Genomic DNA, 11,984 nt, shown 5'->3' with positions numbered 1-11,984 from the left:
ACTGAGAGAAATCGAGAGAGAGATTGAGAGATCAAGTGAGCGTGAAAGATCACATAAGATTTCGAGAGAGCTCAGCGAGATCGCAGATTCGGCGAGCTAACGTGAAGACGAAGGTTCTTCAGCGTGTTTGAGTGTGTTCATCTGTAATCTGATTTCTTGTACTGTGTTTGAAGATAGTGGATCGTCAAAAGGGACTCTCTCGAGCTCCGACTGGATTAGGATTCGATTTGAATCCGAACCAGGATAATTTCGTTTGCCGTTGTCTCTTTTCTTTCTGTTTTCTGTTCTTGGCGCTCTCAGAGGAAGGTTACTTCCAGCGCAAGTTATTTCTTGAAGATCCAGTTTGATCTTCGTCTGTGTTGGTTTTTTCGTTATTTGGTGTTTTTCCACGAGCATAACTTAACAATATGGTATCAATAATACGGGAAATGGGGTCTCGTGGGATCGCATATAGCCACCCTTTAGGGACAATTATCGTTATTGTATGCATTTGGTCATGATATTTTATATAAAATGATGTTTTCTGTATGCAAAAAATTGCAAACCAAGTATAGTGAAAATATTAAGTGGCAAGCTTTTGTATACGCAAAATGTCTTTTAACACATGTCATGGCATAGTAATTTATTAATTTAAATAAATATCAACCATCTTTCATGCTGTCAAAAATATTAGAAAGTTGACTCTCGATGACTCTTTCCCTTCAAACTGTTTTTGGGATAATACTTTTTTTTTTGTCCTTTTCTTTTTTAATATCGTAAATTATATAGCTGGTAACATTTGAAAATCACTTGAATAGTGTTATATATAAATAGAAGTATAGAACAACATTACACTTTATAGATGGGCTCCACTTGTGAATTTTCTCCTTCGAGAAGTATTTGCATTAAATTATTAATGAAGTTTAGTAAAAACTAGAGAGAGAGAAAGAGACAGAGGAGAAGTCAAAGTCAATTATCTGTATCTTGTTTTTCTTTGTCTCTTCCGTTAAGCAAAATACTACATATTTTCTAAAAAATAATATATAGAACTGATGGTTGTTATAGACTTATAATTTGAAATGAAAAGATTATCACCAGTCGTGTATCTTTTAACGACAGGAATATATTTATGGAATTTCGATCTGGAAAGTGTATGTGATGTTTCACGAGACCAATGAGGGTCTTGTTTTGTTGAGATATTTGTTGATGCTTTTTCGTTCTTACGAAGAAAGCAATTGGATCGGTAAACCTTTTTTTTTTTTTTTTTCTGATCTCTAATTTATGTTTTTCATAAACTGAGAAAAAGGAACGTCACACGCGAGCAAGGCTCAAGTCTATTTCCAAGTATAGATTGTAGTTTTTAGGGGTCTGATTATACAATACGTTAAATAAAAAAAAAAAAATTTCTTATCTTGAGATAATCTGCATATTAAGCCATAAATGATTCAGAGTAAAAATAAAGTTGAAAATAAAAAAATAAACGAGCTATTCGAAGTTAATGACAATCTAGTCTATATTCGGGCCAAATGTCCATTTGTGTAATTTTGAAAATATCAAACCTTTCTATATGATTTAATATATTAGCGAATCTATATAATTAATCTCTAAATAAATTCTATGGCATACTCAGTTTTCAAAATCTATTCCACAAATATTATAAGGAACAGTAAATACCGACTTTTCTAACGGTAAACTATTTTTCTTAAAATTTACAGTTAATTTTCACTTTTTTTAATCGTTTAGAGTTTTATTAACTTTTTTATACTATTTATAGTAAATATTTTTTAGAGTCTCAATTTAAAAATAAAAGAACTAGTATCTGCGGAGTTTCCCTCAAATCTCTCAATACCAGACGTGTTGTCTGTAGAGAATTGTGAAGTCCTAATCAGTCCAGCTGGCCCAAATGCCAAATCGGTTCGGGTTTGTTAGAATGGGCCGGGTTGTCACTTTCAGCCCAGAGAAAACTTTTGTGCTCTAGCAAATTAAACAAAGCTGTAACTGTAGCAACTAACGAACGTAAGAGGATTAAAAAAAAAAAAAAAAAAAAAAAAGGTACCAATTACAAATAATTTTGAAGCTAATTCGGGGGTAAAAAAAAAAAAAAGCATTATAGGTAAAGACTGTAACGTCAACTGCTCACGTTAAATTCCACGTCTATTCTCTTGGTAAATTTCTTCATTTTTATTGTTCAGTGAATATGTTATATATTGTCGACATGTGTTTATTTTGTGACATTGAAGCATTTGAAAAACGTATACATAACATATAATTATTATAGCAATGGTTAAAATACTGCTCATTATGGAAATGGCCGCACCTGTAAAATAGAGTGGACTCTGTTATAGAGCTGGAAGATGCTCTTATTATACTATTTTTAAGCGTATCAAAGTACTATAAAGATGATGATGATATATAGTAATTTTATAAAAAAAATGAGGCATGAGAATGACAAAAAAAAAAAAATGATTTGGTACCACCTTCAAATTTATTCCACATCAACTTACGAATTTTGTTTAATCACATAAATACCAATTATTTGTCATAATATTTGCATGTTTATATTTTTTTTTTCCATTTATAGTTTCATTTAATTTTTTTTTTACTATTTACATTTTCGTTTAGAATCAGGGTTTGTTTAAAGTTTCAATTTTAAAACTTGGTATTTGTAGAAGCTTTTAAAAGTTATTATTCTTAAGCATAAAAAAATGATTCATGTAGAATTTCCCAGTAGTCAAATGATATCCTTTGGTAGCTCAATAGATATGACTTAATTATCGATATTTTTAGAATGATAAAATTGTGTCCCTTTCATACTTTTTTATTCTCATAATAACACTAAGAAGAAGTATTGGTTTATCAATAAACATAGAATAGAGCACAGAAGCTTACAGCTAAAAAAAAAAAAAAATAGAACAATGTCCAAACGACATGTAGTTTGTACATAATTTTTTTTTATTTTTTCACCTAAACTTAATTCTGACGAGAAAGGCATTGGTTGAGACTTGAGATATTGCTAATTCAAGAGCCATATTTAATTGTATTTCTGTTTAACATGAAAATTTTAAAGTTATTAGCTATCAATCCTATAATCCAGTAAAATTATTTCTTTTTACCATTTTTTTATACTTATCGGTTATCGACTAGTCATATATATATCGGAGTAAATATGTAACAAAACCAACTATATTGGCTGCATTGAAAAAGATATTCGGACATGTTAATTAAACATACACTGTCTTTATCAGTGTTGTGGACAGATGATCCTAATGATATATATACTTGTAGTCTTGTACATATTTTACACTTGAGTACATTTTTTTTATTAATTGAAATCACCATGGCATTGATAGTACTACAGTAGTCCTATGCAAGAATCTCCAAAGAGTACGCAAAACCAAAACACACACAAAAAAAAAAAAAAAAAAAAAAACCCAAAAAAAACAAAACATATATATTAAAGCGATCTTATACATTAGAATCAGTACGTAGAGTAAGTGGCGATTGATTTCTTCATGCACTTCTCTGCTATGACTTGGTTATTATTAACACTTCTTCAACTTCATTGCCCTTGAAGCTATAGATATTATACAAGAATCTGCAAAGGTGAGAGAATAATTGGTTATATAAATAATCTGATAAAGAAAGATCAAATAATGAAAGATAAAAAAACAAAAAACTCGAATGAAATAATAATGATATTAAATGGTGACGTTGACATATGTGGACGTAGATATATATGTTAACATGAAGCATATTTATTATTAGTAATGCAGCCAAAAGTTTTTTTTTTCAGTTGTATAGTTGTAAAAGAACTGATCACTCCTGAGGACTGACAATCAATTTCTAAGCTGAATTTTTATTTTTTTTTTGAGAAATTTCTAAGCTGAATGATATTGGTATTTTAATATATGGTATGTAGAACTAGAGATTTGTTTTTTTTTTTTACATATATATATATATATATATATATGATTTTGTAAGCTAAGGACCATGAAGAAGCTATCCAAAAAGAAAGGGGTTGGATTAGATCTCATGTGGGCTTTGTTTGGCTAAGGGACAGGATAAGAAGGACACAGAGTGCATGGTCAGAGTACACCTTTTGCATTAAATATATATGACCATTACTGGTTTGGTTGAATAGGATGTTTTTTTTTTTTCTTTTTCTAATAATTTGATTTTGCATATATCTTCACAAACTCAAAATCTCTTTTATTATCATTAGGCTATCCTAGGTACCACTTCGCTGACCCACTTAAACATTATAAATAACTCTATAAACACCAATAACAATATCAATATGTATTGGGTTAATGAGACACACACGTTAAACACACACATTAGAAACGTGGAAGAAAATAAGGAAAATAAAAAACAAATATAAAGTTAGGTATATTTTGTTCTTGTTTTTATCACCTCATGAACATTTTTTTGAGAGTAAAGAGTCAATTATTCCTGTAGATAGGAAAAGGGACTCTTCCGGCCTCAATGTGCTTGATATCCTCCTCAAGAATCTGATACATCCGTTTCACCTCTTCCGCCGATTTTCCGACGACGAGGCCGATCTTCTGCCACCTGTCCGGCGTGTTCTTGTCGTACAACGCCAAAGCGCACTCGAACTGCTTGTATAGACTCGGGGTCCATGACGTCAGCGAGTTCGAGGCCATAATCAAATAATTAAATATTGAATTAGTAAGTGACTATGTATTTGTGTGGTTAGCTTTGGTGAGGAAGAGTGAGAGTAGAGGAGGGGTTTTATAAGGGAAGGAGATCATGGGAATAGTGAGGTTTTGCTTTTGTGGTGGTGGTGGGGTTTTGGAGAGCAAGTTGGTCATGAGAATATTTATCATTTTTTTTTTGAAGAAAAATATATGTCATTTAAAATGAGAAAATTTATATAAGTGACCCGTCTGCTCATGAACCACACGAGAGAAGGGGCCAAAAAAAAAACATAAAAATAAATAACATATACACATACACTGCAAAATTACATACTATTGATGATCATTTTGAAATTTGGAACATGGAAATACCATTGTATTACGTTCAACTATATATCCATGTTTGGCAAGTCATTAGTTTTTCAGATATCATCAGGAGGAAAAGAAAAAAGATGAAGTAGATTTTTGGCATCACACGTAAAATAGGTAGTATATAATCATGGGGAAAACCCTCTTAGCAAAAAAAAAAAAAAAATCATATTTAATTAGGTTGAAAAATGTCTTATATAACTGCTGTATATGGGCTTTAAGCTCATAAGCTGTATAGTGCTGTACCTTTTGGAAGGGGCCACAAGCATCACCAAAATAAAAAGATATCAATTAATCATTGTTTAAAAACTAAAAAAATCTGAAACAAATTGTCATTGCATAAAAGGTTCATTTATATTTTCCACCAAGCAAGGAGCTTCATTTTTATTAGTCAAATCATTTCCATAACTTTATTGTTAACAAATTTCTAGGTTTTTGAGTTTCTCCAACAACAATTGAGTTCATGTTTTTTTTTTTTCCCTTTCTAAATTGCGTTTGGTTAATAAATGGTAATTGTTGTCAATATTTTAATTTTTATTTATTACTAAAATCGATCAAAGGATATTTTTATTCCTTTTGATAAATTAATGATTTGAGTGGTTGATTTCTAATTATTAACTAAACGTTAGCTTAAATACAGTTTCAACATTTTAGCAAAGCTATTTAGCTACTTAATAGAATTCTCTATATGCTTGGCCTCTAGTAAGCCGGCGTGGCTTCAACAGCTTCTCCTCGACTATATGGTTGCTCAATATGCGCCTTTTGTTCTCTTTTGTGATAATCAGTCGTCAGTGCATATCGCCTCTCAACTTGCATTTCACGAACATACCAAGCATATTAAAATTGATTGTCACTTAGTTCAGGATCGCCTTCGCTCGGACAGCTCAAACAACTTACTATGCCCACAAGTCGCCAACTCGAAGACATTTTTACAAAGGCTTTGCCCAACTTCCCGACTTCGTGGTTTACCGTCCAAGATGTTTCTCCATGGTATGTCTAGTCCACTTTGAGGGGGAGATTTAGAGTCTAAATATTTATATTTAGTCTGTTAAGTAGTTGTGTCCTACGTGACATTTTATTTTATGTTAGGTGTCTTAGTTACGATGTGTCATGTGGTCATTTTGGTAGCTTAGTTCTTACGGTTATAACAGAATTTGAGTCTTGAGTCTAAGCCTGTTGTAAGCTTGCATGTAGTGATTCGTTTTAATCAATTAATGAGACTTTACTTGAAATTTAGTTGTGTTTGTAATGCGTGATATTTCTTTTGTTGAAAATATTAAACAATATATTTTAGAGACGTTAAAAATAAATCAAATTATTTTATTTAGAGAAGTGAAAGCTATAAAGAAACAAAAAGAGATACATCTACCCGACAAATTTAGTGAGTAGTGACCATCTATCGAAAAGAATAAACTCACGATAGACATTAAGATAAACCACACAAAAAATTCTATCAGCCAACTGGTTGTATATATAAAAAAAAAGGATATACACTATTGGAATTAGTTTAATAAAGTCAAAGTCAAATGCCTTAGCGAAGCAACCGTTAAACTTACGCTAGGGTTTCTAATTGGGTATTCACATCACAAGTAATACGCATAATTAATGTTGAAGAATAATTATGACACAAACAACTATAATGGAAAATCAACTTAGAAAGAAGCGGATTTTGTGCCAAATAATATACCGTTCGATTTAACACCATGATTCAAAAGTGAGTATATATAAGAATCAATACCCTTGTTTTTATCTTTAGCTCGATACTACGAGCTAGCTAATCAAGAATTTCCCTTTTGATTTAGTTGTAAATACAGTGGACAATCTCTTCGAACAGCTTTGGGTTTGATTTATCTGATTTCTTCTAGTTCTTAAAATAACAACTTTTTTCCCATTAATGTTCCCAGAGAGATCATCGTCATCATATTCTCACGATCAAATTTTAAGGATCGATCTCTCAAGTTGGGAAATAAATACTTGGTCCAAGGTAAATTCGAATCAGTATATACAAGCGGGTGATTTATAGGAATCTTTCTTCCATCAAATATTAGTATTACACGCGATTCTGATTAATAATTAGTGTTTTTATATAATATGGAACCCCCTTTTTCTTTTGTCGTGTTGGAGATAAACATCGATAGCGAATTTGTATGGAATTATATTGAACGTGCGAAAACATGAAAATTCAAGGTCGCTTCTGGTAATTGGCATCGAAATCCTTTAATACATTGCTAAATGTATTAATTGTTCTAGATTTTTCTTTTTCTTTTTTTCGTTGGCTTATTGCATGCTGACTACATAGACTATATACACAGAAGAAGTGTGACGATTGGATTACAAATAATTATAAATGTATACATTGTATTTTAACCTAAATGCTGGAAAATAGAATAGGCACCAATATAAATCTGGAAATTTAAAGATAAATTATCTATCTAATTTAAATATATATATATATATATATATATATATATATATATATTAAGTCCTTTGTAACATGATTTTATGAGTTTGACAAAACTGTTCAAGATTCTACTACTCATGCGAATCAAACTAAAAATTTTTATTTTTAATTTCATGATTTATGGAGATACGACCGGTTTTGATTTTCCAATGCACTAATTCGTGAAAGATTTTATTATTGGCTTTAACAAAACGTGCCTATGGTTTTTATTAATGCTTTATTTTAGTCGAACACAACCGAATGATCTATTGTTCGTCTCTTTTGGTTTGAGATCTTCATTAACAGGGTGAGAGAACTACTTTTAGTCTTTGTGCCCTTTGTTCTGACAGACACTTGATCGTAACGTGTATTTGTATTTATTTCACCTGATGATCTTCAGAAGAGGGTCGTGTGAAAGAGAAATAGATCTCTGATCTACAGAGAGCTTAGAATCCAATTCATCGGAGTTTGGAGGAGATGTCAGTTCGAGAGAGAGTCTGCAAACTCGAATCACTGTACCGATGATTATTATAGAAAATTGCTTTTCGTCGCACAACTTACTTTGCCCTCCATTTTAAAAAGAGGAAATGGCGGCATAAGTGCCCAAAGTTTTCGGGTTTTTACACTTATGTACCAAAACATTTTTTTTCGCGGCATAAGTACCCAAAGTGGCTTCTCCGTTAAGCTGTAAGTGTTTTGGACGTTAAATGTAAGCGGTGAGCCACGTGTCTTCATCCTACAATGTCTGAGTTTATAAATGAGAGTAAGTGGCGGCACAAGTGCCCAAAGTTTTTTTTTTTTTTTTTTTTTTTTTGCAAGTCGAGCAGGACGACTTTATGGAGGCTGTGATTTTATAAACGAGAGTAAACTTATTTATTTATTTATTATTATTTAAAAAAAATTGTTTGATGGTGGAAACTCGAGTCGTCCTTGGTGGCTAACGTGGCGAGGAACGAGACGAAGAGTGTGACCTGGGTTCATCTTCTTGATGCAGATTAGCAGAGTCGTCGAGAGACGCGACGCGTGGATTCTCCACGGGCAACCCTCCGATTTGCACTTGACCGTCATGCGGTGGCTGTCGTTCTTCTTGTACCAGAACGCGAACTGGTGGACGATCGCGTACTTTCGCAGTGTCTCGTGGAACTCATGGACCCCGCTGAACCACTGCCCCACGTCCGTTATGGTGTCTCGCCATTGCTGGGCTCCTTTCGCGTCTGCCGCCGATGAGTCCATGAGAGGAGGGAAGAACGACGGGGCTTCGATTTCCATGCCGCCGCCGGCGGACTCGTGGTGGTTCGGGTCTTCCGGAAAGTCGTCCTGCTCGACCTGCAGAAAAAAAAAAATCCGATAACTTTGGGCACTTGTGCCGCCATTTACTCTCATTTATAAACTCATACATTGTAGGATGAAGACACGTGGCTCACCGTTTACATTTAACGTCCAAAACACTTACAGCGTAACGGAGAAGCCACTTTGGGTACTTATGCCGCGAAAAAAAAAGTTTGGGTACATAAGTGTAAAAACCCGAAAACTTTGGGCACTTATGCCGCCATTTCCTCTTTTAAAAAATATAAAGACCCATTGACATATGTATCGGACTGGTACAATAAAGAAGGTACAACAACACATACATGAACATGATTAGTCTGATCAACCCTACTGATCAATTGCCAAAGACAAGGATGACTCCACTAACAATGTCACTAGATAGAGTTAAACCTGAAATGCCAAAGAAACTCAGACATATAGAACATTATGAGATTGTACTTTGATGTGGAACCAGTAGGACAAGAAGATATGTCAAGATGACATGCACAAAGTGTGGGAAAGATGGCCGCAACAAGACTACTTGTTTCCGAAGACAACAAGAACATGAGATAATGCGCGCCAATGCTTGCGGATGCGATCATACCAGCACTAATGCACCGGATCCCATCAGAACTCCGAAGTTAAGCCTGTTTGGGCAAGAGTAGTACTAGGATGGGTGACCTCCTGGGAAGTCCTCGTGTTGCATCCCTCTTTTTTTGCGAATCATTTTTTTCGGAGGCCGAAACGATGGAATTTGGCCAAAATCGCTCCGAGTCTTGTTCAAATGCTTACAATTCACCGGTAAAGTCGAAATTTTGGAGCGATGGTGAAATTTACGATTTTACCCTTCCGCCGTTCACCTTGTCGGAATTTCACCGATCACACTTCCAAAACCGCCCCAACGCGAAGATCGCAAAAAGTTATTAGGAATTCATATATTATATCTGATTTTTGGTGCATCGACGACGTAATTATGACCTTTGGGAGTCGTGTCGTTGATTCTTATATAGATAATGCGCGCTAATGCTTGCGGATGCGATCATACCAGCACTAATACATCGGATCCCATCAGAACTCTGAAGTTAAGCGTGCTTGGGCGAGAGTAGTACTAGGATGGGTGACCACCTGGGAAGCCCTCGTGTTGCATCCCTCTTTTTCTGCGAATTATTTTTTTCGGAGGCCGAAACGATGGAATTTGGCCAAAATCGCTTCGAGTCTTGTTCAAATGCTCGTTTACGCTTACAATTCACCGGTGAAAATCGAAATTCCGGAGCGAGGGCAAAGTTGAAATTACAAATTCCTAAATAACAGTCAACTACTTAATACACAAAATAGTTACACACATCGATCCAGACACTTTCATCTCCTACGTGGCAAGTTACACAAAATACTTAATAAACTAAATATGTTTAGCCTTAATTACAGAAAAAAAAGTGGCAAGTTTTATAGGGTTGTACGTAGCCTAAACCCTAACAAAAAAAATGAGCCTTGATCAACATATTATCAATCTCTAAAGAGCCTTCTAGGCTCCATTACGCCCCTCCTGATGCTATTAGTCCTAAACCGTGGGCTTATTTGAGAATATAGTAGATAACCTGAGTTAGACAATGTACAAAATAGAAATAATCAACAAAATACAGAAATCTATTGCTTACCCTAATATCTGGTGCTTGTGTTGTTGGTCGAGGTCCTTGAGTAGTTGGTTGTGATCCTTGATCGCTATGAGTGCTTTGTGTACCGTTTATTCGTTATTGCCTCTGCAAATACTCATTCATTAACAAAGTGATCAATCATATGGTTTCAATGTTGTGTAAATCCGCAACGCCGCGACTCCCAAAGACCATAACTACGTACGTCTTCGATGCACCAAAAATCAGATATAATATATGAATTCTTAACTTCGGAGTTCTGATGGGATCCGGTGCATTAGTGCTGGTATGATCGCATCCGCAAGCATTAGCGTGCATTATATGTTCTTTGTCACTAAGATGAGTTACCGATTCTCTATGTCTATTATTATTTTTCTATTTCGTTGAATGCTTGCTTTATTTTCCTTACATAAATAGTTAGTTGTTCTACTTTTTATTTAACTTCTTAATTGAACAACCATCTTATTACACATTAAATAATTTAAAAATGGGTATGAAAGCGGACCACTCAATTCACAGAGTATAGGGCGACCACTATTCTTGAATTATTGGTCAAACTATGGCTAGTGAAAGGGCACGATAAATATTTTCCTCAGGCGACTTCAATGACCTTATTTTTAGGGTGACATTAACCATTCATGCTAGAAAATCATCATCAAATGAACTATATATAGTTTTTTTTTTAAAAAAAAAAAAACTTGAGTTGCATGATTGAGATTCCGTAAAAAAAAAAAATTCAGCAAAATAATATAAGTTTACCATAAATATAAATATTTGTTTCACACCCTAAGATTTTTTTTTAAGATTGATTCTAAAGATTAGCGAAGTCACACGCAGGCGCGCGCACACACGTGTATATATATAATATATATATAACCTAAAAACATAAAAGTCCATCTAACGCACAACTTGTAAGTTGTAACAGTGAAAGAGTTAAGATTTATTGTCGGGAAATACTGATTTAAAAATTATTTTAAGTTTTATAGCTAGAGTGCATAAGAAAATAAATTATTCAAAGATATATATATATATATATATATATATATATATATATATATATATATATAAAATTTATATATGAAAAATCATATAATTTTAGGCTAAGCACTCAACGGAGGAATGTAACTTATAAATCTGCTTATTATTGGAGTCCATTACACCCTCTTAATATGAGATTGTAACTTATGCATTAAGACTATGGCAGCCAGGTTGGACCAATATATTCCACTATACGAGTATTCCAATCGCGATTTCCAAAGGCTTTTAACGTTAAATCTTCAATCATATCATGCAAAAACACCTTTATGTTGGTATCAAAGATATAAATACGGTTACCGATCAAATATCGATAGTCTGATTTTATTGAGATATCGATTACTAAAATTACATATATCATATCGAGACTCTTTAAAAATTTAGAAATCGAGTAAATATAGTTAGATATCACTAATATAAAACCTTGATCGGTATACATCATATATTGATCATCTAAATCCCCGCACGATTGTGGTACCTAAGATAGCCTAGTGGTAATTTCACACCACTTCCTGTGTGTAGGTCGTGGGTTCAATCCTCACTGCA

At 33.6% G+C, this 11,984-nt stretch overlaps 2 non-coding genes and 1 pseudogene across 3 annotated transcripts; 2 read left to right on the top strand and 1 right to left on the bottom strand.

Moving 5' to 3' along the window:
- Positions 1 to 3,297: 3,297 nt before the first annotated feature.
- On the bottom strand, positions 3,298 to 4,724 carry LOC149399567 (protein RADIALIS-like 4 pseudogene; annotated as a pseudogene). Its single transcript, XR_016296676.1, has 2 exons — positions 4,393 to 4,724; positions 3,298 to 3,574 (listed from the first exon to the last, which is right to left on the bottom strand). The product of XR_016296676.1 is annotated as a protein RADIALIS-like 4 pseudogene (transcript).
- Positions 4,725 to 9,344: 4,620 nt separating this feature from the next.
- On the top strand, positions 9,345 to 9,463 carry LOC149399566 (5S ribosomal RNA). Its single transcript, XR_016296843.1, has one exon. It is a non-coding gene; the product is annotated as a 5S ribosomal RNA (ribosomal RNA).
- Positions 9,464 to 9,785: 322 nt separating this feature from the next.
- Positions 9,786 to 9,904, top strand: LOC149399565 (5S ribosomal RNA). The gene has a single exon (XR_016296888.1). It is a non-coding gene; the product is annotated as a 5S ribosomal RNA (ribosomal RNA).
- The last annotated feature ends 2,080 nt before the right edge of the window (positions 9,905 to 11,984 follow it).

The sequence above is a fragment of the Urtica dioica genome, chromosome 4 (assembly GCF_054948205.1).
Source record: "Urtica dioica subsp. dioica isolate 48M chromosome 4, U.dioica_male_clone48M_v1_H2, whole genome shotgun sequence".
Taxonomy (NCBI): Eukaryota; Viridiplantae; Streptophyta; class Magnoliopsida; order Rosales; family Urticaceae; genus Urtica; species Urtica dioica.
This window is presented reverse-complemented; position numbering and strand designations above follow the sequence as displayed.